The sequence below is a fragment of the Microtus oregoni genome, unplaced genomic scaffold (genome assembly GCF_018167655.1).
Source record: "Microtus oregoni isolate MIOR12 unplaced genomic scaffold, Mior012 000037F_ref0000500, whole genome shotgun sequence".
Classification (NCBI taxonomy): domain Eukaryota; kingdom Metazoa; phylum Chordata; class Mammalia; order Rodentia; family Cricetidae; genus Microtus; species Microtus oregoni.
Genome location: NW_024543096.1, coordinates 8,047,691 through 8,072,230, shown reverse-complemented (window position 1 = coordinate 8,072,230; position 24,540 = coordinate 8,047,691).

Genomic DNA, 24,540 nt, shown 5'->3' with positions numbered 1-24,540 from the left:
GTCCTTTTCAGTTGTCCACACTCGCCTTCTGCAGCTATGTAAAAATGCATCTGTATTTATCTAATGTATCAGATTAATGAATAAAGTCAGAGAGTCTAGGTATTACCGGTTTGCCACTGTGGCATGAAGAGAAAATATGTTTTTCGTGTATGAAGAGAGAGAGGGAGAAGAGACAAGAGGCACCTGATCAACTGATCAGCACTGGGCTTGTCTAAGGAGAATGTGGGGGAAGGGTCATCAAATTTACTATAATTTGTTTCTTAGAGGGAAGAAATTAGGATACAGTACAGTGAGAAAGACAGAGGCAATCTCATAAATGAGAACAAAATGCATGCTGGAGGAGGAGCTGCTTTTTTGTCCCGGTCGCCCGGCTAGCTTAGCCCAAAATAATCACACAGAAACTGAATTAATTAGAACACTGCTAGGCCCATTAGCTCTAACTTTTTATTGGCTAACTCTTACATATTAATTTAACCCATCTCCATTAATCTGTGTATCACCACGACGATGTTATGGCCTACCAGCAAAGTTTCAGCACGCCTATCTCCGGCGGTGGCTCCAGGGCATCTCTCTCTCAACCTTTCTTCTCCCAGCATTCAGTCCAGGTTGTCCCACCTACTTAAGATCTGCCCTATCAACAGGCCAAGGCAGTTTCTTTATTCATTAACCAATAAAAGCAACACATAGACAGAAGGACCTCCACAACAAATGCAGGTGAGAGAGAGAAAGAGAGAGAGAGAAAGAGAGAGAGAGAGAGAGAGAGAGAGAGAGAGAGAGAAAGGACACATACCTTTAGAAACTACAGCCTCCCTGCACTGTGCGAAGGTGTGGGAGGTCTCCCAAGGACAGGTCTGCTCTGTTGCTCCTGACAACCTAAATAATTTCATAGATAATTGCTAACAATCACAGGATAGCCTTTCACCTTTCTGTGCGTGGAACACCGGGTGTTCAAGCGTCCATGGTAATTAACATGAACTATTCCCTTTTAGGTAGAGAGGGTGGATGGTCCTAATTAGCCTTGCTTGACTGATGAACAAGTTCCATTATAAAGGCTGAGCCTCTCGCTCGAGGATATTCAGGGTTTAGTTGCTTGCTGAACTGAACAAATTTTCTGGACAGCCTGTAGCCTAGGCTCTCTCTCTCTCTCTCTCTCTCTCTCTCTCTCTCTCTCTCCCTCTTCCTCTTTCTCTTTCCACTTCCCTCTCATTCCCAGCCTCTTTCCCCTCAGTTTCTCTTTTCTTTTTCACTTTATGCAAAATCAAGTTAGTAAACACTGAGGTGAGTGCCGATGTTTAACTAACTCTACTCCATCCCCAACAGTCACCAGCATCCAGCACACCGGGAGCCAAGCCACTATTGCTCTATTTTCTTCTTCTTAATGGCTTAGCTTCAATCAGGATGGGGAGTTTCCCTACTGTCCTGGCACACAGAATGAGAATGGCTCAAAGAAAATTATTAAAAGTATTTTCTGTTTCTGTTTGCTTTCAGTTGTGGGCTTATTGTTGCTGTAATTGCCTTCTGCTTGTTTTGAAATATGCTTTGGACTGCTTTATTGCCGAATCCCAAATCTGAGTATCAGCTCAGACCCTCCAGCTACCAGCCACTGGCAGGTCTGTGGGCTGCACAGCCCCAATATCTGCTGCCCAACCCCCACACCTCACCCCATGCCCCACCCCTACACCCCACCCTGGTGAGCAGGTAAGCAGAGGTGACTGAGATAGTGTTATGCAGATGGTGGTTTCTGTGTATCATCAACTTGACCTTCTTTCCTTTAAACTTGTGCTGAGCTCTGCCGTGGGTACAGTACTGCAGAGATTCTTTGGTGAGTTACTACATCACGGTGCTTGTATTCTGTGATTTGTACTACATCCCGCGCCACATCAAAGACGGAAGAGCCATATGGAGTGTAACAGCATAAATGAAAGGCAACAGGAATTTGTCAGAAGAAGTTAACCTGAAGGCAGCGTTGAAAGACAGGGGTCAGGCAAGGGGCAAAAGGTGGAGGTAGAGCTGAAGGAGGCAGGGGTGGGGTCTGCTCTGGGTCACAGAACAATACTCTCTGCAGGAGAAAGATACTTTTAAGTCTCTGAGAAGAAATGTAATAAATATTTCACAAGCCCTCCAAGAAGAGCCAAAGGTGGAGACTTATCTATTATCTAAAGACTTCCAGATGGCTGCTTTTCTCCCACACCAGAATAGGCAGGGGTGGAGGGGTTATCTTGGCAATATGATTTTTTATGTGTTGTGTTGGAAGTGGGCTGGAAACTAGGAAGAACCTTGCACTATCGACAGTGCTAATAAATAATGCATGAATGTTCATCTCACTGCACATCCAACCCTATCGACTTGCATCACAGGTAATAGTATAAACACCACCTGGCCGTCACTAATGCACAACCCAGAAGTATTCAGTCATGATCAGGGGAATGCAGACATGTTTTTGCCTCTGCCAGTCCCCGGTAGATCTGGGTTTGGGCATTCTCACTTCCATCTCCGATTTCCTACTTGATGCCTCTTTCCCAAGCACACACAGCGGCTCACATATTATCCATCCCAGGATGGTCATTTGCCTAGGAGTAATGGCCGGTATGATGGAAGGTGTCACAAGTTGTGCCTGAGAGGGTGACTATGGACATAGCTCAGGTAGGAGCAGAAAGTGTCTCTGGAAAAGAAGATTGTTGGGGCCAAAGTTGCTAAGGTGAAAACAACTTCCTGTTGAATTCCGGGCCTGTGCACGTCTGTGTGGTCATCTGGGGAGAGCTACAGCTCTCATCCCTGACAGAACACAAAACAGCAGACAGAAAATACTAAAAGTCTGTCCACTTGAATCAACAGGTATCTTTGATGTTTCTGGTTTTCTAGGTCTTGCCAATGGATCTGGCCTCGGTTTCCTAATCTGTAGAATGGGGATCACAATTGTATCTCCTTGTGTGGCTGTGACAGGTTCTGGGAATGGGGTCTGTCCAAGCGTCAGAGATGCAAGCTCTTTCCTCACTGTCATTAATAACTCCCAACATCTGTGTTCATGAATTCCTCCGCGGTACACTTGACCTTCGGTAGAGGTGGTTGCTAAGTGACTCCATCACCACAGCTCGCTAGGACCTCACATTTTTATCTGCTGACATCAGAGATTGCAATACTATTCCAATAAGATTCAGGTCTGTATTACATTTGCTGTTTGTGAACGAATCAAAGAACATAATACACACTGAAAAGAATCCACTGAGTAGTTTTAAAATGCTTTTGTTAGTGTTTTGTGATGTGGTTGAATCAAGTTATCCGGGGAAAGGACTAATTTTTATCACTCACACATCACATGGATCATGCTACCGCACTTACCATGCCAGGGCTCGGCTGAGCCATCCTGCCTGGGGGTGGGGGGGGCATGGGAGGAGACCCATCTGGACTGAAAGAAGACGAAGAGGCAGCTCTTGAAGCGAGTTAATTTTAAAGAGTTCAAATTTCCTAGATCTAAAAGGAGAGGTCGTGTGAGATATTAAAAAGTAGAAATTCCATTTACGCAGCAGTGCTGGTTCCCTGTGTGGAACTGTGGAGGAAACAGTAATGTAACTCGAGTGGGGAGGGTTATTTATATCCTGAAAAATTAATGTTATAAATATTACTGCGAGTAGTGAAGAGCATGGGAAAAATATTTATGACGTAACACAACCATCATCAATTTTACTCAGAATTAAAATCAGAGCTTGACCATCATCATGGCACAACCGTCATTGATTTTATTTATATTTAAAATCCACTGCAAGATCTCTGGAGAAATTAAAGGATACAACATGATTCACATAATACAAAGAACATAGGAAGCCTCAATAAGTGGGTGCCTGGTTACCACCATGGTATAGGTGGCAAGGCTTGGTGATGGGGGGAAGATTCGCACCCAACATTAATCCCTGAGAGCATTGGACAGTGACTGAACAGTGAAGCATGATTAATAAAAACTCAGAGACATATGTTAGGGTTCAACCTGGAGACCAGGAAAACAAAGCATCCGGCCACTGGCTCTTACCTCGACCTCAGTCTGAAAATGGTGGTCCTGCCTCCAGGAAACTTCAGAACGAGACTGAGAGTGAGAACTGTCACCTCCCATTTTAGGCTCTTCTCTAGTTCTGAGATTAAGGGTGTGCACCACTACCACCTGGTTTTTATGGCAAGCTAGTATGGCTACTAGGATTAAAGGTGTGTGTCGTTGTGGCTACTGGGATTAAACGTGTGTGTTTGTCATTGCTGCCTGGTCTGTAAAGCTGGCCAGTGCAGCTGTTTTTCTTGCCTGACCCTCATACAAGCTTTATTTATTAAAATACAAATGGAAGGCCACTACAGAACATTCCTCTACTCATGTTCCTTCAAACCAACAGTAGACACTCACTGTTATCCACCTCAAGGAAAGCGTCGATAGCACATGTGTGCCTGGCCCATAAGAAGCTCTAAACCCTTTGTTACAGTAGTCTTATTGAAAAAATCAATTGTACAGGTCCAAAAGCTCAAGATTGATTATATACTTTGATTATATATCTCTAAATACTATGATTTTTTAATAGATTATAGATTTGTAAATTATTAAAGTAATTTCATTTGTTCCTACAGAATGGACACAGGCTTCCATGACTTCTCAGTGTAATTCCGATATGGATATTAACTGGCTCCTCTCTAGGCATTACTGAACAATCTTCTGACTCACTTTCCATATTTCATAATTCAAGGTTCTATTTGCCCAAAGGTGTAGTTCAATAAATATTCATTGTGGCCTTTCTCTGGGGTCTTGGCGGGGTGGTGGAAAGCAACACTATTTACAGTTTTCATGCTTCTGTAAGCAATGGAAATGCAGGCAGGTTGTTTGGAGGGCAAACTGGACACAGTCGTACGACATAAAGGAACACCTGCCTTTTCCTGCTGTTTGCTTCATTTTGTTACAACACCAAGAATATTAACCAGGACCTTAAGAAACTATTTTTGGGGTCTTGGGGTTTTGTTTGTTTGTCATTTCTTCCAGATTTTGATACTGTTTTCACCTTACCGAGCTTTCCTGAAATAGAAACAAAAGCTCTATAACTGAACTCTAGGCTAACACACCAAAGCATCTAATTACAGGATTTCTAAAGAGATTCACACCAGGAACCGAGACTGGAAAGCTTTCCTCTTTCCAGTCACAAGGCTCTGATGGACCCAGGGACAGTAAAGTCCAACCCGCCGGTGACTGGAAGTGTGTGTACAGAAAGCATCAGAAGGGGTGGTTTTGTCAGGGAGAGATGCTCTCTGGAAAGTGGTGGATAAGCAGTCCTGGAAGAGAGAATGAGGTGTGTGTTCCCCACACTCAGCTGCAGACTTTCGAGAAGGATGTCAAAGGGCACACAAGGCAGAAAGTCGCTAGACAGGCCTAGCTTTGCAAAAGCACTGGACATATAAACTGAACCCCTCTCAAGGCATAAAGTCTTGAGAGGGGTGATGCCTTCAAAACAAATAGGCAGACCTCTGGAAATGAGGCTGATACATGTTCTTAGCATAACAAGAAGACAGGCATTGTGGGTCCCTGACACAGGGTCATGAGTGATTTGGATTTCATTTATTCATCTGTAAATATTTATTGAATAGCTGCTTTGTGCCTGAAGATCCTATAAAGACAGTGAGGAATGAGAAAGACAGGATTCCTGGTCTTATGTTGTATAAAGTCTAATAAGGCAAGCTAAACTATCAATAAAGAAGTTGATGGACCAGGGATGAGAGGGAAAATAGCCAGGAAGTTGGGAAGACCTCCTGCTATTAAGAGATTGAATGAAACCTGAATAAGAAAAAACAGTCATCCATTGATGAGTAAGTCTAGAATTAGAAAAATCAAGACAGAAGGGTGAATATGTGTAAGAAATATAAGTCAGGAGTGATCTAGAACGTCATTGTGGCTGGAGAGAGTAAAAGATGAAATCCAGTAACAGGTAAGGCCCAATCCTGGTGAGGAATGTGGACTCTATTCAAGTAGTAGAGAAAACCCTTGAGGGTCTAAGGGAAGACTGTCATGTGAGGAGACGTCTTACGGCAGTGTTCTCTTTGGTTGCCAAGGAGAGTGGGCAAGAGCAGCAGCTGGTCTCTTTGTGGGGAGGTTGGTTCTGACTGAGGGATGAAAACTTCCTGTGTCATGGCGGTCACAAGGAGATGGGAAGTTGTTAGGTTTATGATGGGGTTTGGGGACAAAGTCCTAGGTTGAGTGATGGTTAGATGTGGTTATTAAGGATTGGAAAAGAGTTGCAGAATTGGCTGTGTTTTGCTTGAGCTGTGGAGTATATTGAATGTCTACAGGCATGTCCTGAAACACATGGACACCAACAGAGAAAACCTAGCTATTTGAGAAGAAGGAGTTCTGTACCAGTCCTGTTAAGTTTGAGATGCCAAATGTAGATACAAAAATTGCAATTTTGTGTTTGAATGTGAGGCTCAATGTAAAAAATACAGATGTAACGGTATAAATATGAAGGAGATGGATATATGGACACTTAACTGATATTTGAAGTCAGGGCACTGTGCAGTCTCCTGACTCGTGTTTGCTTTTGGACAGGCAATCTGTAAGCAAAAACAAAAGCACCAAATAGAAGAACGACAAAACCCGCAAATACTTCATATTCATTCAGCCTCTCCAACAGGTATTTGTTTTCAAGGGGGTTGTTATTAAGTATGCATTTTGGGGAATGTTTTTATGCTTCCTGTCAGAACCATGGACATGCTCTTTCCTTCCTGTCTTGTTCAGCTCTCTCTATCTCAACTGTGTCTGCGACCTTTAGACAAAGGCGGTTGATATCTGCAATTCCGCTAGGCTCTGAGGGCCTTAATGAGGATCCAGAAGCAGCATCTGAAGAGTTAGACAGTAATTTATTTGAGCATGAGCAGGAAGATCCATATTTAGATAATTCTCTTCCCACAGAGTCATTATCGCAGAACGCTTCTGCTGACAGCCGGAGAGATAATAGCATTCAAAATGTAAATAATGAAACAATACACATGGTAATGAAGGAGACTCAGAAAATACAGTAGTAATGAAAAAATAACAAGACAGAGATTCTAATATTGTAAATACACAACTTTGCATTAGTGACAGATTATCTCTGTAACGCCAAGCTGAAATAATTTAGAAGGGAATGTAGCAACCCCGGAACAACATCGAAGATGTCAGCTGGTGCCAGTTAATGCAGTTAGAGAATTAGGCAGATCTGAATAATTAGGAGGGGCTAAGAATTGGGAATGAGCAGGTTGCTGCTGAGCCCAGACACAGTGGAGCGGCTCCCAGCTCATCGAATATCAGAGATGGAAAAACACCTTATCAAAGGTGCCTGGGGAATCTGCCATAAACATACATAAAATCATTGCACTTTATTGAATACACTCAAACCTGTGATGTGCACACATGAGAGGTTTCCTTGCTTTGTAGCCTCCCCATTCCAATGTGCTGTGTTGGATCTCCTTCTTCCCCGGCATGGCTGCCCCGCAGGCAGAATCATATGAGAACGCTCATAGTTTATTCACAAAGATTGGTGTTGGAAGGCGGGTGCTTGTTTCGTTTAAGATTTCAGTCTTACGTCGAACTCATGGCTTCTCTTTCTGTGCTGGCTGAGATCTGTGCTCCCTGAGAGGTTAGGATATGTTTTGTTTTGTCTTTCCTCTTTATTTGAATCCTGAAGTCTCCTGGGATCAGGAATGAGGAAAGCTACTAGAGATATATCAAGTAGCTTGAGTTGTTAAATTACAGCATCTTGCTTTCTATAGGGAAGTGGTCCACAGGGGTTCCTTCATGAAACACATTGATGAACTGTCTTAGAGCCATGAGTTGGGCATGCTCTTCCTAACACTCCAATCCAAGTATCCCTTTCTTATTCTAAGAACTTCTAGGCATCTTGCCATGTGACTCTTCATGACTAACAAACTTCCTTTTACTTACAATATCATCCATATCCATATCCTAACACTTAAAACCTATGGATTATTTTTTTTTGTGGCAAATGGGGCTCTTTGGATGTGGTCACATTAAGGATCTTGATATGGGAAAATAATCCTGGGTAATTCCAGTGGACTTAATGTAATCAAAAGAGTTTCTACAGAAGGGAGGCAGCAGGGAAGAAGGAGTGAGATCTCAGGATGGAAGCAGAGAGTGGGGAGGGGGAGATGTAGGGGACGGGATAGATAATGGCCCTGAAGATGAAGGAAGGCTATAAGCAACCTCCTCTATATGGTCCAGGTAAAAACAAATTTCTCACTAGGCCATCCTGTAGGAAAGCAACCTTATAGTTCTGTGGTCTAGAACCAGAAGCCAAGTTTGCATTCTTTAGACCACAGCGTTTGTAACTCATCACAGAAGTAGCTGGCTTAGGATCTGCGTGGCAGCCTTTGGGGCTGGATCTACCAGATAATTGGAGTACAGGTTGCTTTTAGGTCACCTCTCCACCCTTTCAGAACCGCTTCCACTAATCTCCCTTCCTCAGGACTCAAAAGGCAGAGGCGGGAACCATTCAGGGACCCATCCCAGAGATTTTCGTGAGTTCCTGTTGCCTTAGACAAGAGAGAAATGTGTGGTTCCTCTACTTCTCTTTTAGGGATTATGAGTTGCTTCCATATTCTTCTTTTGTTCATTTGAAAGGGAAGAGCCTTCTCTAACCTATTACATGGGGAGAAGCGTCCCAGAGTGCCTAAAACCTGGTGGTTCTAAGTTTCCCACTTCCCTCTGCTTTCCCGCCCAATTTTCACGTGATGGACTCTTCCGTGTTTAGAGGCAAGGACCTTTACTGTATCTCAGGGCACCTAGTGGCTTCTCCTTAGAACATGAGCCTATTTATTGTCTCCCATTCTGTTTAGGATTAACTCTTGAATTCAAAGATAACAGGGGACATGTCAGCTGAAACACTGCTGAACACCTTGCACGTTGTACTCAAGACTTACCTGAATGCCCCGGGGAAGGTTGGCACTGAGCCTTGAAAGCTTTGGAAGAGTCACTGCTGCTTCATGCACAGATTTTTTTTTTATTGTTATTAACATTATTCCTCTAGCTTCACAGCCAGCAAGGTGATAGTACTCGCACAATGGGATAGAATAGTTCTGCATAATTGAGCAAGGGTCAATCTCACCAAATACTTACTGTGTGTATATCAGTTACTTCTATATTGCTGTGCAAAAGCACCATGACAAGGCAACTTATAAAAGAACATATTTTAATTGGGTTTCAGAGGGTTAGAATCCATGATGGAGGAGCAAAGACATAAGGTCAGGAAAGAGCCTGGAGCTCACAGTTAGACTCATCTCCAAGCAGGAGATGCAGAGTACATTGGGGATGGAAAGAGACTTTTGAAAACCCAAAGCTAGTTCCTATCAGTTTATAGGGAGCAACCAATAGTGTTAACAATAACCTGAGTTGTTTGGGGCGTTTCCATGGGGTCACTTTGGCCAACTTCTCACTGAGATATAATCCATTCCTAGCAACAGAAGTTCACTTGGTGTTGGGAGATGTTTAGTTGGGTAATTCTTTCCCCTATTGTTTGGTGACTCCATTTAGACTTCTTTTAGATATGTATAAATTTTAAGAAGCTTCCACAAAGTATATTTCCATATGACCCCACAAATGGCCCTCATCAGTGTTAGTTGTTCCTTCCCGTATTCCTTCCCTTACCCTTCTCTTCTTGTTCCAGTCTGCCCTCTGTTACTTACTTCCATAACCATAGATTCAATTTCGCCTCAGGCGATCCTCTCCTCCCCGCTAGTGCTTTACTCTAGACCTAACCTCTGTGGTTATATGCTTTATAGGATACCTATCAAAGGCCTCGAACTGATATCAACATATAAATAAATACATATCATATTTTTCTCTTGTGGTCTGGATTACCTCAACCAAGGTGACATTTTTTTAAACAATATACATTTACATGTGAATTTCATTTTTAATAGCTGAATAATATTCCGTTATGCAAATGTACCACATTTCATTATCCATTCATTTATATATGGATACCTAGGTTGTTTCCAATTCCTGGCTATTATGAGCAGGGTAGCAATGAGCATGAATGAGCAAGTATCTCTGTAGATGGATGTAGAGTCCTTTCGGTATATACCCAAGAGTGATATAGCTAGACCTTGTGGTCGATCAATTCCCAGCTTCCTGAAGAACTGCCACACTGATTTCCATGGTGGGTTTATGAATTTGCAGCCCCATTAGTGATGCATAAGTGTTCCCCTTTCTCAAGTTCCTCACTAGCATGGGCTGTCATTTATTGATCTTGGTCATTCTGATGAAATATTAAAGTAGTTTTGATTTGCATTTTCATGATGCATAAGGATTTTTAAATGTTTCTTAGCCATTTGTATTACGTCTATTAAAGACTCTCTCTTTAGCTCTGTACCCCATTTTTAATTGGGTTATTTGTTTTACTGATGTTGGGATTTTGTTTTTGATTTTTTTAAAGTTCTTTATAAAGGGATATGAACCCTAAATCAGATGTGTAATTGGTAGAGATCTTTTTGCCTTCTGTAGGCTGCTATTTCACCCAAATTATGGTCTCTTTTTGCTGTGCAGAAGCTTTTCATTTTCTTGAGGTCCCATTTATTAATTGCTGATCTTTGTACCTATGCTAAGCATGTTCTGTCCAGAAACTCCTTTCTTGTGCCAATGAGTTCAAGCCTGTTCCCTATTTTCTCTTCTATCAAATGTAGAGTTTCTAGCCTTATGTTGAAGTGCTTGATCCATTTGGATTTGAGTTTTGTGCAGGGTGATAAGTATGGATCTATTGTCATGCTTCTAAATACAGCTATCCAGTTTGACTAGTACTTCTTTTTTTTTTTGGTTTCTCGAGACAGGGTTTCTCTGTGGCTTTGGAGCCTGTCCTGGAACTAGCTCTTGTAGACCAGGCTGGTCTCAAACTCACAGAGATCCGCCTGCCTCTGCCTCACGAGTGCTGGGATTAAAGGCGTGCGCCACCACCGCCTGGCTGACTAGTACTTCTTATTAAAGATGTTGTATTTTTTCAAGTGTGTTTCTTCGGCTTTTTTGTCAAAACTCAGGTTCTCGTAGGTGTATGAACTTACGTCTGGGACTTCAATTTCACTGTATTGTTCATTTTGTGCCAATATCATGCAGTTTTTATTGCAATAGTTCTGTAGTACAACTTGAAATAAGGGACAGTGACACTTCTAGCAGTTTCCCTTCTATCGAGTATTGTTTGAGCTGTCCTGGGTGTTTGTGCTTCCACATGAAGCTGAAGCTTGTCCTTTCCATTTCTATGAGGAATTGTGTTGGAATTTGGTGGGGACTATATTGAATACATAGATCATTTTGGTAGGATAGTCGTTATCATTATGTTAGCCCTACAGATCCATGAGCATAGGAAATCTTTCCATTTTCTGATATCTTCTTCAGTTTCTTTCTTCAATTAAAATGGTGTGGGTTTTTTTTTTATTGAACTAGTCTTTCTCTTACTTGACTAGAGCTATCCCAAGATAGTTTTTGAGACTATTGTGAAAGGTACTGTTTCCCTGAATTCTTTCTCAGTCTGTTTACTATTTCTATATAAGAAGGATATTGATTTGAGGGGTGTATTTTGTATCCAGCTACTTTGCTGAAAGTGTTTATCAGCTATAAATGTTGCCTGGTAGATTTTAAGGCTTTTTTATGTATACTATCAAATCATCTGCAAATAAAGATACTTTGAATTATTTCTTTCCAATTTGTATCCCCCTTGTTCTCCCTTAGTTATCTTTAATATTCCAGTAAAGATTTCAAGTATTTAATATATTGAATAGGTATGAAAAGAGTGGGTATCTTTGTCTTATTCCTGATTTTATTGGAAATGCTTTACTTTCTCATCATTAAGGCTGATGTGACCTTGCTGTAAACTTATTTTCTTATGTGAAGGTATGACTCTTGTATCCCTAGGACTCTCCAGGACTGTCATGAAGAGGTTTTGGATTTTGTCAAAGTCCTTTTTTACATCTAATTAAATGATCATGTGGTTTCTGTCTTTCAGTCTGTTTATATGGTGAGTTACATTTATGTTGAACCATCCCTGCATGGGATAAAGCTTACTTGACCATAATGGATAATCTTTTTGATGTGTCTATGGGTTCAGTTTGCAAATATTTTAGCTGAGAATTTTTGCATCTATGTTTATAAGGGAAATTGTTCTGTAATTTTCTTTCTTTGTTTGGTCTTTGTGTCATTTAGGTATCAGAGTAACTTTGGCCCTGTAAAAAAAATTAGTCCATGTTCTTTCAGCTTCAATTTTTTGATTAATTTTGAGGATTATTAGTGCTATTTTTTTCCTGAAGGTCTGGTAGAATTCTGTGCTGAATCCATCTGACCCTGGGCATTTTTTAGTTTGGAGACTTAATAACTGCTTCTATTTCTCTAAGTGTACTTAAGTTATTTATCTGATCTTAAAAAACACAGTGATAGCTCATGCTGGTGAGGATGTGGAGCAAGGGGAACACTCTTCCATTGCTGGTAGGAATATAAACTTGTACAGCCACTTTGGAAATCAATATGGTGGTTTATCAGAAAATAGGGAATCAACCTAACTCAAGACCTAGCTATTCCTCTGCTGAGCATGCTGTGGGATGATGCTCTTGTACACCGTAAAGATTTGTAACTCATATTAGTTTACTAAAATTCTGATTGACCACTAGCCAGGCAGGAAGTATAGATGGGGCAACCAGACTAAGAGAATTCTGGGAAGAGAAAAGGCAGAGAGTCAGTCACCAGCCAGATTCAGAGGAAGCAAGATGAGAATGCCTTACTGAGAAAAAGTACCAAGCCACGTGGCTAAACATAGACAAGGATTATGGGTTAATTTTAGTTGTAAAAGCTAGGTAATAATAAGCCTAAGCTAATAGGCCAAACAGTTTATTATTAATTTAAGCCTTTGTGTGTTTCTTTTGGACTGAAAGGCTGCAGGACTGAGCAGGACAGAAACTTCAGTCTATGTGGGCATATATCCAAAGGACACTGTACCATACCACAAGGACACTTGCTCAACTACGTTCATAGCAGTTTTATTCATAATAGCCAGAAACTGGAAACAACCTAGATGTTCATCAACCAAGGAATGGATAAAGAAAATGAGGTCCATTTACACAATGGAGTACTACTCAGATTCTCTTGGGTATTATTTCTTCCTTTATAACTTTAATGTGTGCCTCTAAATTACTAATATGGAATCTCTTCAATTTTTAAGTAGGCATTTAATGTTATGAACTTGCTAGAGATATCGCTTATATATCTCACTGAACATGAATAAGTTGAGCTGGTACCTAAGTAGGGATTTCATACTTATTGACGAGTGTTCATAATCCTGAAAGGCATTCTGCACACTACCAGAGGAGGAAGGTAACCACCAATTCAGCTACAAGCTCAGCTGCAATCTATAACAGTGACCTCCCTGCATGACATGCTGGTATAGTAGTGGCACAGTCATTGTGCTTTTATGATTGGTCATTCTGTTATATGGTATATGTTTATTTTGGGGGGAAAGTCTGTGTATCTCTATGCTGAAATACAAATCTTGGCTGAGCAACAAAGATGCCACAGGATCATTATGAAGCTTCTGTTTGGTGTTCCACAAAGGATCCCTGGTTTATGTTAAAATGAAACACCACAGATGCTCTGTCTGTTTTTGTCTTGCCCATTTTCTGTCCTCTTACATCAGCACCTATGCGACCTGCTATCCTCCAATATTGTAATTGAGATTCCTTGAGCAACTGGAGAAAGCTGAAAATGCTATCCTGTGCATGTTTCTAGCTAGCAGATGGACTATTCTGACTAATTAATGCTTAAACTATATTTTAAAATTCAGAATATAGAAATACAACCAGGGTCTAGTAGCCAGGGAGTCTATTTTGCCTTAGAGAATTGCTTTCTATTTTACTTATGATTTAAAATAACTTCATGATTAGATGTAAAGACTTTGCTCACTAAATTAGTAATACAAAACCAAGTTAAAACTATGTTTATAACATATATTTATTTTAGTCTCTTAAAGTTAATTAATGGTATATCCAATATAGTTATATCTTTAGACTGACATATACTTACCTTAGGGCATTTATGCATTAGTAATTAAAACTATTCGAATATAATATGATAGGCAAAGTCTTAGAGTAAAACTTATTCTGCCAAATGTTTTCACTGAATATGCAAAAGACCCTTAGTTTTCTGAAGCAGCTTAGTGCCTTTTGTGTGTACATTGAAAACCACAAAAGGTTAGTGGACACCTTTGGATGATAACGCTATGGAGAACCATTGAACTTGTTGAAATGTGTTTAGGAGGAAATTTATTGTGAGTATTGTAATGCTACTGGTTAAAGAATTTTTAACCTTGACAATAATGGATAATCTTTAAATGAACAGCTCCATGCTAGTAGGAATTTCAGTCACTCTGTAATCAAACAAAACAAAACAACAAGCACTATTAAATTTATGAATCTTGGCCTCAAGAAATGGTCTGTAAGTTGAAATTTTATTTTTTACGTGAAAGAAGAGAAGATTAAAATTCAAAAGAAGAGCATGGGTTTGCTTCTTAGTGATAGCCTTTCTTTTTACTGGCTCTTTCTAACCGTGTGTGGTTTTAGTAATAACCCTTATTATCTGGTAGCTTATTACTGTCAAATTTCTCAGTTTTAAACTTTAAAATAATTCTGCCTTCTAGAAGTTTCATGAAAGCTAGATAAAATATGAATATAAGATACTTACTTATTGCCTGGCATTATACTTTTGGTAAAATAAATTGTAATTATGTAACATATGAACTGTGCAAATGGAACAGTATAAGCAGTTTCATTGGTTGATGTAGAAATTCCCTAATAAAATTTCTTTCAATTTGACAGTGCAAAAGAGGGACCCATTTAAAAACATCATGTGTGTATTTATATATGTATGCACGCATACCATGGTGCATATTTGAAGGTAAGAGGACAACTTGCAGGGATTGGTTCTCTCCTCTCATCAAATGTGTCCTGAAAATCAAGCTCAAGTCAGATTTGGTAGCATCCAGTCTTACCAGTCAGGTATTGCTCTCATCCAAAACCCATTTTTTTCTTTTTTTTTTTTGAAAGAGAAAGTTATTCTTTATTTCCTAACATTAATATATCTTTAGTCTTTATAATACTTTACAAAATTATGGAAGATAACAATTTTACAAGGTAAATTATTCTTGGTATCACTTGCAATAATCACAGTCATAACAGCTAGAGAGAAAAGAGTCCTTGTAGTTTTCTATTCTCCTTTTTTGTGCTTTGAAAATGCAGATATATTAGTAAATATTTCATCAGCATGTATTTGGGACATGAGACCCCAGGCAACAATGGTTGAAGAAGAGAGAAGTAACATAAGGGAAGATACTAAATGATGAAATGTAGTCCTTTTAATGGCTGGCCATGCACCAGGAGGCCAACTGGCAGGCAAATATTTTGGCATATAGAAAATTTTCTGGAATAGCCTCCAGCATTCCATGAAGAAAGAAAGAAGCCTAATCTAGGTGCCTGGTCTTACTTTAGTGCTGATTATCCAGCTATGGGTGTGTGGATAAGGAGCTCTTACACTCGCATTGCTCTGGGGTATCACTGGGCATCTCAGGGCTCATTCGAGAGCTAGATCCTATACCCTAGTTCACATCCATTCATCTAGTCACAAGTAGACCACAGGGGTTGCTCACCTAGAGGCATTTGAGAGAACTCAGCCAACAAAAGCTGGAAGGACCAGAAGCGTGTGCATATCATCTATGAGCCACCCTATTGAATCCTTATGATAGCTTTATGGGGTACTGGTATTGATCATGTTATATCAAAACCATCATGACAGATGAATAATCAATGCATGCTTGTCGTCTGAGTGAATGGGTGCTTGAATGGATGAGTGCAACACTGTCTCCTATATTCAAGTCAGGACAAGCTTCGTTAGGTTTCAGTCTTCCAAGTCAAAGGAATTTTGCACATATGCTTTGTTAAAGTCTTGGGAAGTGGGCCAAATATCATATCACATTTAGTTGCCTGGTACATCTCTCTTAAGAAAATATTTGTCCTCTCATTTTTACTATGTTGATCCTCCCAATCCAAGAGCAAGGGAGGTCCATCCATTTTTTGGTATCCTCTTCAATTTCTTTCTTCAATGCCTTAAAGTTCTTGTCAAATAGATCTTTCACTTCCTTGGTTAGATGTACCCCAAGATATTTTATGCTGTTTTTGGCTATTGTGAATGGTGAAGCTTCTCTGATTTCCCTCTCTGCTTCCATATCCTTTGTGTATAAGAGGGCGACTGATTTTTTGGAGTTGATCTTGTATCCTGCCACATTACTAAAGCTGTTTATCAGCTGTAGGAGTTCTTTGGTGGAGTTTTTGGGGTCGCTTATGTACACTATCATATCATCTGCAAATAACGAAAGTTTAACTTCTTCCTTTCCAATTCGAATCCCCTTGATTCCATTATGTTGTCTTATTGCTATTGCTAGAACTTCAAGCACTATATTGAAGAGGTATGGGGAGAGTGGACAGCCTTGTCGTGTTCCTGAGTTAAGTGGGATGGCTTTGAGTTTCTCTCCGTTTAATTTGATGTTAGCTGTCGGCTTGCTGTATATAGCTTTTATTATATTTAGGTATGACCCTTGTATCCCTAATCTCTCCAAGACTTTTAACATAAATGGATGTTGAATTTTGTCAAATGCTTTTTCAGCATCTAATGAAATGATCATATGGTTTTTTTCTTTCAGTTTATTTATATGCTGGATTACATTGATAGATTTTCGTATGTTGAACCAGCCCTGCATCTCAGGAATGAAGCCTACTTGATCATAATGGATAATTTTTCGGATGTGTTCTTGGATTCGATTTGCCAGTATTTTGTTGAGGATTTTTGCGTCGATATTCATGAGTGAGATTGGCCTGTAGTTCTCTTTCCTGGTTGAGTCTTTGAGTGGTTTTGGTATCAGAGTAATTGTGGCTTCATAAAAGGAGTTTGGTAATGACCCTTCTGTTTCTATCTTGTGGAATACATTAAGGAGTATAGGTATTAGATTGGTTTCTAGCCATAAATTAGCGCCACGGAGTCTACAATAGGTGAACCTAAAGAAGCTAAGTAAGAAGGTGAACCCAAGGAAAAACATATAGTTATCCTCTTGGCTAAGGGAAGTAGACCCAATTGCCGGGGAGAAAATTAGGATCTTGGGGGTGGGGTGGGATGGGGGTAAGGGAAGATGGGGAGAGAAAAGGTAGAAGGGAAGGAGGGGGGATTTGGGGAATCAGGAGAATTGGGATAAAGGAAAGGTGGATAGGGGAGCACGGAACCACAATTCTTAGTTAAGGGAACCACTTTAGGGTGAGCAAGAGATTTGACCCTAGAGGGGCTCCCAAGTGCCCAACATGAGGTTCCCAGTTAGTTCCTTGGGTAGCTGAGGATTGGGAACCTGAAATGACCCTATCCGAGAGCAATACTGACGAATATCTTGCATATCATCATAGAACCTTCATCTGGTGATGGATGGAGACAGAGACAGACCCACACTGGAGCACTGGACTGAGCTCCCAAGGTCCCAATGAGGAGCAGAAGGAGGGAGAACATGAGCAAAGAAGTCGGGACCACGAGGCGTGCACCCACCCACTGAGACAGTGGAGCTGATCTACTGGGAGCTCACCAAGGCCAGCTGGACTGTGACCGAAAAAGCATGGGATAAAACCGGACTCTCTGAACATGGCGAACAATGAGGGCTGATGAGACGCCAAGGACAATGGCACGGGGTTTTGATCCTACTTAATGTGCTGGCTTTGTGGAAGCCTAGCCAGTTTGGATGTTCACCTTCCTAGATATGGACGGAGGGGGGGAGGACCTAGGACTTACCACAGGGCAGGGAACCTGGACTGCTCTGTGGACTGGAGAGGGAGGGGGAGAGGAGTGGGGGGAGGGGTAGAAGGGTGGGAGGAGGGGGAGAAGGGTGGGAGGAGGGGGAGGGAAATGGGAGGCTGGGAGGAGGTGGAAACTTGTTTTTTGTTTATGTTTTTTTTCTTCTTTTCTTAATAAAAAAAATTATTAAAAAAAAAAAAAAAAAGAAAATATTTGTCCTCTCAAAAGGTTCTCTACCTAGAAGTGGATAATAACACGATAATGTAAGTAAACAAAACAAACAAGAGTACAGTGTGTTATGGATAGTCCATGGACTTCTGGATGCCACTCAAGTTTGAAAGAAAGTTTCCCTAAATAATTTAATCTTCACTTTGCATTAATTTTTCCTTTTGTTGGTTATTACAGAAGATTTAAATGTCTATATTTAGAATAGTTTTTTTCAAAACCCCAAATCAAGATGATCTTATACTACCAGAGAATACGCATGTACAATAATCAACATAGTACATACCTCACAAGAGGTACATCTACTGGTATTCCTGGCCAGACCTCATTCCCATTCTCGCCCGACTTTGTAAGGAGACTTGGAGCTCAAGTCTCACATATTACCACTAAGAGGCATTGGTATGCATATTAGAAACATGTAATGAATCTTAATAGCATTAATTTATTATCCTCCAATGCTCAGTCATACTAATACAGGTTTGCACCTGCATACACATGCTCATAATTAAGAAAGGGATATTCTCTGCCCTCCTATCTGGGCTGCTCTGATAAGTTGCTATGCAGCTGGCATTTGATGCAAATTGGAGTTTGCTGGCTTCTGATATGCCTACTTGCACTAATCAGTGGATTACTTGTGTGGCGCCTGCCCACCTCTAAAGCTAGGCTGTCACATTTAGAATAAATAATAGAGTTTTCTCTGAATTTATGAAATATAAGAGACTCTAGTGGAGACTCATAAATTAGACAGTGATAAGTTGGTTTTCATGTAAAACGGATGTTGGCCAGAAAGACTGGAACCAGAATACCACCAGATTGTTGTAGCAGCCATAATTCTCAATAAAATTTGGCAGAAAAAGTTTATGGCAACTGTAACATAGAATGGCTATTAATATAATGTGTCCTTGTGGCCTCAGGTATTAAAACCCTTCATAAAAGTGCTAAGTATCTCATTGACAGCGAGAAAGCTGAGTTAAAGACACCTTTTCCAGGTCCACTTCAGGTTGCTCCTAAAGATTCCTTAGGAGACGTTCTTAAGTCACACTGGTAACTCCTTAGAATAACTTATGAGCTGATGTCATAATTGTAATAAGAATATTAAACTTTTTGATGAAATATGTACTTTGTTGGCGAGATAGAAAGAGCCACATTTCAGAGTAAGTATTGGTAAAAATAGGCTTTATACATTGGGTCTGGACTTAGCTGTTAAGTGACCTTTACAATGGCTCTTCAAAGACATCATCCCCAAAGTGCCAAAGCAAGGAAATGGGCCTCCTAGGTAGAGAAGGAAACTGAAAGCCAGATGTCATATGCTCAGCTAATAAATGGTAGAGTTGGCATTTGTGGCTATATCTGCCAGACTCTAAAATGTTTATTCTTAGACCCGTACCACCAGGCTATTTCTTCTGGGGTTAAGAGTAGTGTTAGCTGAACTGAGAAAGTTGATCTAGATAGTCTTATAAAGGGATGTTTACACTTTAAGAAACAGACATTATCTTTAATTAAATCATTGCAGCGTTCAATTATTTTCAGATCACTGCCGATGTGCTGCAAATTAACGTTACGGGAAAAATGTTGACCAACCTTCAGGAAATGGTTGGAGTTTTCACTGGGTAGCCTCTTCTAATACAACTCAGCCCGAACCAACGTTTGTTTTACATGAATAATGGCAGATGCTGACTTCATGATACTGAGGCATCTGTGGAAAATATTTGTTTGCTCTACAGTGTCTAACTTGGTCCCATAGAACCAGAGTTTTAATGTCTCAGGAAAACACACACACACACACACACACACACACACACACACACACACACACACAGCTAACAGTGTATAAACTTGTAATAACTATGTAGCTATAAATGTCTTCTCTTTCCATCTTCAGCTAATAAAAGGCAATACTTACTACTCTGGCTGTATACCCTTTAATTAACCAGGGCCTTTCTAGTTTATTGATATGTTTATGTTTGATTTGTAACTCTAAATGTATACAACAGAACTAAGGAAGACAACAGAGATTTATGGCCGCATATAATCCTTCCACTTTTGGATTATCCTATCTGGTAACTCTTGAATAATAAAAGAGAGATATTAGTATTTTTAATGTCAAGGCTTTATTGCCACATATATCCTAGTTTCCTTTCTGTTGCTGTGATAAAACACTCCTGTCAAAAGCAAGTCAGGGGAGAAAAGGAGTTTCTTTAGCTTGCGCCTCCAGGTTACAGTCTATTACTGAGGGAAGCCGGGCAGGAACTCGATCAAGAACGTCAAGCAGAAGCCATGGAGGAATGCTCCTTGCTGACTTCCTCTCTGGCTCATTCGGGCTCATGTTCTTCTAGCTTTCCTATATGGTCCAGGACAGTTTGCCTAAGAAATAGCACCACCCAAATGGGCCGTGGTCTTCCACATAAATAGGCAATTAAGACTCCCTCACGGCCCTGCTCACAGATGAACCTGACAAATACAATTACTCAGATGAGCATATCTTATCTGGGTGACTCTAGACTCGGCCAAGTTGATGGTTAATGCTAAGTATACATTCAGACACTAAGGCAGACAAAGGATAGATTAAGAACAATGAAAATATTTAATGGATACTGAAAGGCTCATATACAAATAGGTGTTTATAGATTATTATAATTTAGCTTAATAAAAAGAATTACAGTTATTGCCCCAAAATGATCTTGTTTATTTGTTTTTAATTGTTTTTTTTTAACACAGTAACATAGTAACATTTATTCTGAGCCAGGAATGATTTTATGACATGGTGAACAAGGCCGTGTTGCTGAGTTGGTATTTTGTCCTGAGGAATCTGAATACACAAAGCCTTAGTTCTGTGAAAGTTGCTGTCTCCCTTGGTGGACTCTGTCTCTCTGTCTCTCTGTCTCTGTCTCTCTGTCTCTCTCTCTCTCTCTCTCTATATATATATATATATATACATATATATATATATAATGACTTATTCCTTATTCTTAGGAGCTACAGAACCCAAATAGAAAGATAAAATTAATACAAAACTGCAGAGTAAGGTAACTCTTCATATCCAACTAGACATATTCTGTATGACCAAGAGAGGAATAACTCACAAAAGTCAGTATATGAATGTTATCTACAAGGGCTGGTATCAATAAGATAGTTGATCTTGATTTCTGCAGAGTGGATGCTTTTTTAACTCTATTTTTTTCCAAAAAGCAATAAAGCATCAAATGACAAGAATTTATTGCCATGGTCTCCATCCTCATAATTGTAATATTCATTAAAAGCTAATTTTGTACTGGGGAAGTACTAATTGTTTTTTTCATATTTTTTAAATATGTCATACACAAAAAAATTACCATTTTGCATTATCAAGAACTTCCAATATGTGTTAAGAAAAATGCCAAGAGAAAGTCTCTGTGGGACAACTTGCTATTCTCACCAGTAGGTGGAACAGCAACTCTGGGACTTCTGGAAACAGACTTGATCAAGTTGAAAGTTGAGGAAATTTCTAATATTCCTTGTTCACAAAGACCTTTGAATATGGATGGTTATTGGATTTCATCAGTGATGTTTCATCATTTTGCAGCTATTTTCATGTGGTTTTCTTCTTGAGCTTATTAATACGAATTACATTAAATGTCCTTTAATCCTAAATCAGAATCACAGAAATGTTAGACTTTTGTCAGCTTGACACAAAGTAGAGTCATCTGGAACGAGGAACGTCAATTGAGAAAATGTCTCCATTTACATGGCCTATAAGCAAGTCCATGTGGCATTTTCTTGACTAATGTTTGATGTGGTGGGTTCCAGCCTTGCTGAGGGTGGTACCAGCCCTGTGTAGGTGGTTCTGAGCTGTATAAGAAAGCATGCCTAATGAAACAATGGGGTGCAAACCAGTATGTAGTGTTTTATTTGGTCTCTGCTTCAGTTCCTGCCTCCAGGTTCTTGTCTTGAGTTCTGCCCTGACTTCCTTTTATGATAGATTGTAAACAGTAAGCCAAAATAAACCCTTTCCTCTCACAATTACCTTTGGTAATGGTCTTTATCACAGAAAATCAGGACACCTATGCTAAGACACACAAGGCAATGTGATGTGTAATTCTTTTTATGTATTGTGGAGCTCAAATTACTCTGCTATGGGGCTGAGAGATATTGATGAATGCTTTTTTCTAATGTCTTTATCTGGTTTAGCTACTACCTATGATAATTCTGTGTTTACATTCTAAGGCCGCACATCTTCCTTCTGCTTTTGAAAAGAATGGTGAGAACTTGTACACTTTTGGTCTTGAATACTTGGTAGAATTTGTCTGAAAGCCTATCTTGACCTGGTGTTTTTATTTTGCAATGTTAGCAATTATGGATTTTGTTTCTTTAATAGATATAGGCCTATTTATATAATTATTTCTTCTTTTATGAATTTTAGCAGATTGTGTTTTTCAAGGAACTGTTGTATTGCATTTAGGTTTTCAAATTTGTAGGCAGAGGGTTGTCTGTAGTAGCTTGTCCCTCTTTTGGGAGTCACTACATATGCGTTATAGTAACCCAGATGATTAATTGTTCATAATACTAGATTAGATCATTGGAGAACTGGTGTCAATGAAACAGTATCCCTATTTAGAAAGAATAAAAAGGAGAATTGTCATAGACTGAGGTTGTAGAACATAGTGAATTGAGAAGAGCTATAGATATTTGTTGTACCATGATATATGTTTATATGTTTATTTACTCATTCATTAAACAGTCTTCAGGTAAGTATTTTTTTGAATCATAAGCCTTATTCTAGGATTCTGGGCCTTTGCTATTTGGTCAAGAGATTTTGCATAATTTCCTTAATGCAAGTTATTTATTCTAGAAATCAGTCTTTCCACTTTTTAAAAGAGTCTGCTTTAGTTGGCTTTCTGTTGCTGTTAGGATCATGATCACCAAGTGTATAATGGGAAAGAGCAGGTTTATTTGGCATCCACATCATGACCAGAGTCCTGCACTGAGAGGAGTAGGAACAGGAACTCAAGCCTGAGCTGAGGCAGGTGCCATAGAGAACGAAAACAATTCCTTAATTGAGGTTCCCTCTTCCCAGGTGTCTAGTTTGTGTGAAGTTGACAACAACAACAAACAAAACACACACAAAAGCACACACACTTGAACACATACACACAAGAATATAGTCCACAAAATATTTTAATTGGTTAGTTGTGCTCTTTGAAATTTCATACAAGTATCTAACATATTCCGGCTATTCTTTCTCCCAGACTCTTTCTTTGTCTTCTCCCATCCTGAGCCTTATCAACGCCACCATCTCTACTAGTTCCTTTCCCAGTTTCAGGACTTTTGGTTTTGTTTTATGACCCTTTCACTTTCATTTGCAGCTGATTGGCACTCTTAACCCCACCTTACCTGGATCCAACTGTTGCATCTCACTGTGGTTTTATTTTTTTTTTAAAGAATTGCATCCGAAATTGAAATGCTCTGATATTAGACTACAGCACAATTTTCTTATTTCTGTCATAGGTCAAAACTATGCACATATGGGAAGAGGAGGGGCTTTCTTTGGAGGGAATTAGAAGCAATTAGTCTTAAATTTAAAGTAGTAAGTTCTGTCTCAGCCTTTTATTGAAGAGAGAACAATAATTTCTTTTCTCTTGGAGACTTAGAGGTGGATTTGTCCAAACCTGATGCTTGAGGGAGGGTGAGATAGAGGTGTTGAGAGAGTCAGCTCCACCTCAGAAACAAAGCTGCTTGCTGGGAATGTTGCAGGCCATCTCAGGGTGAATGTGGTCTCTGCATGTTCCATAAGATCTTGAAAATTACAGCACATGCTCTGCACTCCGTGTTGAGTTCTCTCCAAGCAGGGGTTAAAGTGGGACTTGCTTGTACTTGGAGAAAATAGACCAGTCTGCCCTTCTTCCTCCTTCTTTTACCCACTTTCAGCACTGCATCCAATTATAATCATTCAATATCATGGGCCCAGCAGAGACTCATGAGGACTACCCAGGGCAAAGGTGTGGGAGGTGGAGGAGGAGGAATGGAGACATGTGATGGATGCAGGATATAAAGAACTTGGAACATCCTCATCAATACTTGGAAAAACTTGAAAAGCTGCTAATTTCAGGCATAGGTACAGAGAAGACTTGGAGAATGTAGTTGATATTACTTCTGTAAATGCCAAAACTAAGAGAGTATCTGTAGTACTGCTGGCATGCACATAGTCTTCTGCGTACTCACTGGCTTGTGGCTTTGATGGGTTGGACCAGGGGATAAGTCACTGTTCATGGAGACATTTCTTTCCTTGTATTTTCTTTTCCTCCTAAGGTATTATAGTTAAAATTAAAACTAATTACTGTGTTTCCTCGATTATCAAGTTAAAGATACTAATAGAAGAAACAAACACAAACACAAGAAATTGATTAAACTTAACTGTTATAAATTTTGCTCTCTTTCCCTCCCTCACTTCCCCCCTTTCTCTCTCCATCTTTACTTCT